Genomic DNA, 7,159 nt, shown 5'->3' with positions numbered 1-7,159 from the left:
CCAGCCTGGTTTTAGAGGGGTTTTGGCCATTTCCAGGCTGGTTTCCAGCCATTTCCAGCCTGGTCTTAGCTGGTCAGGCTGGAAAATGACCAGCTAAAACCAACTTGACCAGCCTGGTTTAAGCTGGACATAGCTGTTTTTTTCCAGTCTGACCAGCTAAGACCAGGCTGGAAATGGCCAAAAACCCTATAAAACCAGTATCATTTTATGTTACAATGTCCACCTCACTGCAACACCACCATAAACTCAGGTTCTTTATTTAGATGTCACAATTTATTGGTAACTATATCACAGCAAAGAGAACACTGGATGTTTTATTCACCAGGTTGAGACTGAGCTATTTACTTTAATTTTGGCTATTTTATTAAATGTTTTTGTTTATTTTTAATAGTTCATGTGTTTTTAATGTCTATATTGGGTCAGATGGACAGATTATACAGCTCTAATGGTTTTCCATTTAATTATTTTGTACTTGTACACTTGTACACCAAGATACACCATTAGATGGAAATAAGGATTGTTTAGGCTACTTGACAACTATTTGACACATTTATGAGTATCACCTGTTAAACATAAAAGAATATATGTTTAAGAAAGATGAAAACCTGTAACTATCGACTTCCATAGTAGGAAAAAACAAATACTATGGAAGTCAATGGTTACAGGTTTTAAGCTTTCTTCAAAATATCTTTTTTTGTGTGTGTAGAAGAAAGAAACTCAAAGAGATTTGAAACAAGTAAAGGATGTGTAAATGATAACAGAATTTCCATTTTGGAGGTGAACTATCCCTTTTTAAGAAACTTTCTTTCATTCAGCTTTTACATTAGATTGGATATCAATAAATGTCCTCAAAACACATGCAAGTTAAAGCGATAATTTGGCCAAAAGTAACAAATCTGTTTTATTTACTTATCCCTCACTAGTTTTAAACATGTTTGACTTTCTTGACATGTTTCTTATTTTGAACAAAGCTGGAAACCTGTAACCAATGACTCATCTTAGCCTATTTGTTTTTCCTACAATGGAAGAAGGTTACAGCCAACATGTTTTCAGCTTTCTTCAAAATATCTTATTTAGTGTTCAATGGAATAAAGACTAAAGAATAAATAAAGATATAAGATAAAGATAAAGAATAAAGGTTTAAAACTACTTGAATAAAAAGAGAGTACATTTTAACTTTGGGGTAAACTGTAGGCCCACCTTTTTATTATTTGATATACTACTGTTTTATTTCATGCTTTCCATATAATTTTGTTACAAAGTCCACCTTACTTCAAACATACATAAACTCAGGTTCGTTATTTAGATGTGTCATGATTTATTAGTATCTTACAGTAACTATATCACAGCAAAGAGAACATGGAATCATTAGAATCATTCACTAGATTGAGACTGAGCTTTTTCTTTTCGTTTTGGTCATTTTATTGTAAGATTTAGTTTATTTTTATCAGTTCATGTGTTTTGATGTCTATTTAGGGTCCAATACACAGATCATATAGCTCTAATGGTTTTCTGTTTAATTATTTTGGTACACCAAGATAAACCATTAGATAAAAATGAAAAATGTTTAGGCTACTTAACAACTATTTGAAACATTTATGAGTTTTATTTCTTCTGTTGAACACAAAAGAAGATATGTTAAAGAAAGCTGAAATCCTGTAACCATTCACTTCCTTAGTAGGAAAAACAAATTCTATGGGTCAAAGAGTTCAAGAGGTCAAGCGAGTGTATGAGCAGAACAAATTCTCTCTCAGTGCTGTATATTTTTGGATGTTTCCCTTTTCAAACCCTCCTGAACCCACCAGCTCATTAGCAGAGGCTCCAGGACTCAGTTTTACCTATATTTCTAAACACTGTTGTCATTTTTATCTTATTTAGGTATATACAATAAAAAATGTGCTCAAGACACATATGACCAAAGCTCTGTGATATGTTTGTCCTTCAGTGTCACAAAAATCTAAATATAATCAAAATATAATCTTCATATTAACAAGACTGTTCACCCAAAATATGAAACTTCTGTCATCATTTACTCGCCCTTTACCTGTTTCAAACCTGAAAATCTGTTAAACACAAAAGAAGATATTTTTAAGAAAGATGAAATCCTGTAACCATTGACTTCCATATATTAGTTTTTTGTACTATACATGTCGGTGGTTACAGGTTTTCAGCTTTCTTCAAAATATTTTACTTTGTGTTCATCAGAAGAAACAAACCCATAAAATTTTGAAACTGTTTTTGCACGAACTAGGCTATCTCTTTAATTTAGAAAAGCGCATTTAATGACGAGTGTTTCTGTATGACCACTAGAGAGAGCAATTGTTTCATATTTAAACCTCCACTGCACATAGTTTAATGGTACATGACAAAAATGATTCCACATGATTTTTTTGGTTCCATACTATGGGGAACATTTTGATGTTAAAAGTTGTTTTTGGTTTGACCCCCCACCTTAACCCCACAATAGTTTTTGTTGCTTTAAGGCAACGTTATGCAACAATGGTACAAAATAACAGAGAAAATTCTTCACATAATATATATCAAATATCATGAGTCAGTGATCAGAGAGCAATAATAATTTACAAATCTTATTCAAATTGTAACAGAATCATTAAGGAGATAGGGAAGAACACGTAAAACATATACAGTGCTCAGCATAATTGAGTACACTCCATTTTAAAAATGAACATTTTTATCCATTAATCTGTGAATATAAGTCATATATTTTGGTGCATTTGAACAAAACAGATTTATTAAACTGATATATTTATTAAAATAATATTTTATTCACCGAACATCTTTAGAAATAGAAGATAATACAATTATATGAATGCAAAATAATGGGAAAAATTTACAAACTACAAAATTTCAACAAAATTTTATATATTTTTTGTTTCAGTTGAATTTTGTTCTTTTACATTTTTTGTTCAATATTTTTCTCCAACATATCAGTTTAGGTGTACTAAATTTGGACCGTTATCATAAATGATTTTGTTAGATTAGCCCTAGATCTAATATTAATTAAAATAAGAGCGAGGGGTGTGCTCATATATGTTGAGCACTGTATGTAGTGGTTTGTTCCTGGTCTATATATTTGACCCCTATTTTGTGTGCTGCCTGCTGTGTAAACTGATCACTTATTAATGATAGTCAGAGCTATTTTTTGAACTTCTGAAGATATATTTTTTTACAATTCTGCTCAAACCTTGTTCTCCTCACTGTCACTGCAGTCTGTCTCATTGCCCTCAGATGGGATTTGCTTTGGGATCTTGATCTTTACTTTCATAAAACAATCTTACATCCATTTTTCTGTCAAAATATGTTGGAGAAGTAAAATTAAACGAAAAATAATACAATATGTAATAATGATAATATGTGAAAATGCCCATATGTAATGTCAGTAAACACATCTTGAAAAGTACCACTTCGCACAACGTTGCCCTGAGGCAACAAAAAGAAAAATTGAATTTCTGAACATGTAAAATAAAAACAACATTCATAAAGTCTGACAAAAGGCTTCTCTACAACTACACACACTTTTACACAAATACACACTTTTTTGTACAGTTTATGTTACTTTGAATGAGGTTAATTAAGCAAATAATCTTAATTTCTTCTCATACCATGGGCTCCTGTCACCATGAGTAAGAAAATGAAGTTCCACCTTCAAACGGTGCTAGATAGTGACTCCTACACCTTATTGGATGTTTTATTGATACCTTTTCTAACATTTTAATTGGTTGCAATTGTGTGTAGTAGTGTTGCACTGTGTTGTAGAGGGTTAAATCTGCTCCAGTCCCTGTGAAGAAATGCATTTCAGTCATCTGCTGTTCAAACGAGCATAAATAGGCTACTCGTCATCGATGATTTCCCCTCATCACTTCTTTTAAAACGTTCAATTTACTTTTTAAAAATTCCTTTTTCAAAAAATCTGAAAGAAAAAAAAGAAAGCAGGTCTAAAAGTCCCATAAATACAAAAATAAAACAAAACATAAGTAAATAATTATTATAATGTGGTCAATGCTTGAATATAGATGGAAATTATGCAACACACATAAAGTAAATAAGAGACATATGGCATGGGTGTATTTGGGAGAAAGTCTACAATCAATGAAAATAGTACTGCACAATGCTAAGACCAGTAATACATAATGGCAGTATGGTGTACAATTCAGAATCAGCACCTTTGCTTAAGAAATTAGATGGAATAAAAACAGGAACGTGGAGCCGACAGCACAATCTTTAAAAGTGTCAGTGCTGCAGGTGGAAATGCAGAGGAAGTTCAGAAATAAAATTCAAAAACACCTAAAGAGGGTGTACTGGTGTTCACTAAGGGGATAAACTGAGACACTTCCAGTTAAAGAAGAACTGAAACACTCTTGGGAGAGTGAGTATACTCTACAAATAGTAGTAGTTTTGGATAGATAACTGATGTAGATGCCAAGAAAACAATACAAACAACATTAAAATAAGTCCTACAGTGGCGATACCTACAATACTTCACTGGCTGTTTCAGATGCCAGAAGTTGATCAGCAGGTTGTGCATTAAAGACTGCAGTTACAAAAAAAACATGATTTATGGAAATGACTAAAACTGAAGATATGAGTGGTTTTCAGATATCATGTTTTTAACATTAAGTAGTAAAGATTTCTGTTGCAAAAAAAACAAAAAACAAACAAATAACCTCTTCATAGATCACCCTTTTAAAATATAAGACTGTTAAGAGATGGTGTCAATTTTACTAACCAAGCAATGAACAGAAACACAAAGAAATATGTTCCAGCTCATTATCTGCATTACATTGTTTTTACAGTGATTAAAGAGATCATTTTCAACACAGGACTTTCTGTACAAAATTTGAAAAAAATTATACTAAAGACAAAGAGAAACCAAGGTTTAGGAAAACCTCCTCATGAGGTGAATGATTTGGCAGAGAAGCTGAATTAAACTTGCTCAGAGAAACACTGTTGCTGTCAAACACTGTTGCTGTTTGCTTCCCTAAGTAAGTTTCATGGTGAAGGGATTGATACAATTGCCTGATTGATAGAAGGTTTGCGAAGACATTTCCATGCTCGCTGTATTTTCAAAATACAGTAGTTTATTTTGATACATGGAAAACTTATCTTAATAAAGGTATTTGGTATTTTATTTTAAAATACATTTCAATGTGGTTTTGCCCATCCGAGTGCAGTACTATAATACAGTAGTATATAATGCTATATAGACGCCTTTCAGATTTTAAAATGGGGCAGATTGCAAGCTTTAAATCAGGGTATTTTATGTATTTATTATGTTTAGACTTAAAGGGTTAGTTCACCCCAAAAATGTAAATTTTCTCACTTACTCTGCCTCAAGTGGTTCCAAACATTTATGGGTAATTTTTTTCTGTTGAACACAAAGCGTATTTTAAAGAAAGTTTAAAAATGTGTAACCTGTGGGCACCTTTTTACATTTAATGTGGGACTGTCATTTGGTGGCTCCATTCTGGACAAGAGTTATTCAAAACCTTATTCACTAAGAGTTTGGGATACATCTAAAGCACAGGCTGGGTTAGTCATCGCAGGATGTATTATTACTGTGAGACTGGTGCTGAGAAATTGGAGGAACTCAAATAGTTCCTCCAATAGTTTTGTTCACTTGCAAAACAAAAAAGGCTGTTACGCCGGTTTTACAACGCATGAGCGGCGCGTAACAAGCAGGTAGCCTGCTTTTTTGGCGCGCATGTTAACTACCGGGACTCGCACCAGCAGAAGAGCAGCGCGTGGGAGAGGCGCGCGGGTTCTCTGCGCACACGCGGAGATGCTTCAGTTTGCTTTTTGGTTAAACCACAGTCTATGGGTTTAACACATTGCTTTCACCAGCGTTGGTTCGGTTGCACATAGCGAATAACGTCTTTATTTCGGAATGACCACTCTTAATAAATACACTTGCATATGAAGTAAATCATATCTCAATGCATTTACTGGGGCACTGGAGATTTTCACTGGGGCACGTGCCCCAGTGAATTGGGTCTAGCGACGCCCCTGACTCCACCCATACTTTTAATTAGAAATGGGGTAGCTTTTTGCAGTATTTGGAGAGCACATAAAAGGAAAATTGAAGGGTTGTCATTTTGACTGTCTGTTGTATTGTATTATTTTATATTTGGTATAATGTTTGTTTTGCTATTATTTTTTATTATAATTTGTTTACATTATGTTGTTGTACTGAATGTTGATTTTGTATTGTGAATTTCATGTTGAGTGGGGAATAAAAGTTCAAAATAAAATAAACTTTAATGACAAAAAAAATTAATAAAAATTGTAACCAATGACTTCCATCGAAGGAGACACAAGTAATATGGAAGATGGCAGTTACAGGTGTCCTTTCTTCGAAATATCCTCTTTTGAGTTTAAGGAAACTCATGAACAAGTGTAGGGTGAGTAAATTATTTTTTGGGTGAACTAGCCCTAGTAATGTCTCTCCATTATTTAGAACAGCGGGTTCAAATAATGTTTAGTCTATAAAACAGAAACCCTTAAAGAAATTATGTAAAACTTTTGGTTTAATTTTTTAAGTTTCAGAAAAACCTTCAAGTAAACATCAACAGTTTGATCTTCCACTGTCCTTAAAATATTTCAGAGGAAATTAAAAACATGCTTAATTTCCTTAGCTTTTAATGCTGTGTTGATTTGTATGCATTTGGGCTGTTTGCATGTATTTTTGTTTTTATGTACAGAACTTTGATACCCATTGTGGTTGTTTGAAAGTGCTTTAGAAATAAAGTGGAGCTGAATATTATTTGATTTTTAATTCCGTGTAAGTACATTGATTTTAAAGTACAAACTGTTTTGATATGACATAACATTCATTCATTTACCTTCAGCTTAGTCCCTTTATTCATCAGGGGTCTCCACAGCAGAATGCACCACCAACTTATCCAGCATATGTTTTACACAGCGGTGTAAAACAGATGCCCTTTCAGCTGCAACCCAGTACTGGGAAACATCCAAACACACTCATTCACAACGGTCAATATAGCTTATTTAATTCACCTACACTGCATGTATTTGGACTGTGGGGGAAACCGGACCTCCCGGAGGAAACCCATGCAAACATGGAGAGAACATGCAAACCCCACACAGCAATACCAACTGACCCAGCCGGAACTTAAACCAG

The sequence above is a fragment of the Danio aesculapii genome, chromosome 20 (assembly GCF_903798145.1).
Source record: "Danio aesculapii chromosome 20, fDanAes4.1, whole genome shotgun sequence".
In the NCBI taxonomy this organism is placed as follows: domain Eukaryota; kingdom Metazoa; phylum Chordata; class Actinopteri; order Cypriniformes; family Danionidae; genus Danio; species Danio aesculapii.
Note: the sequence above shows the minus strand (reverse complement) of the source record.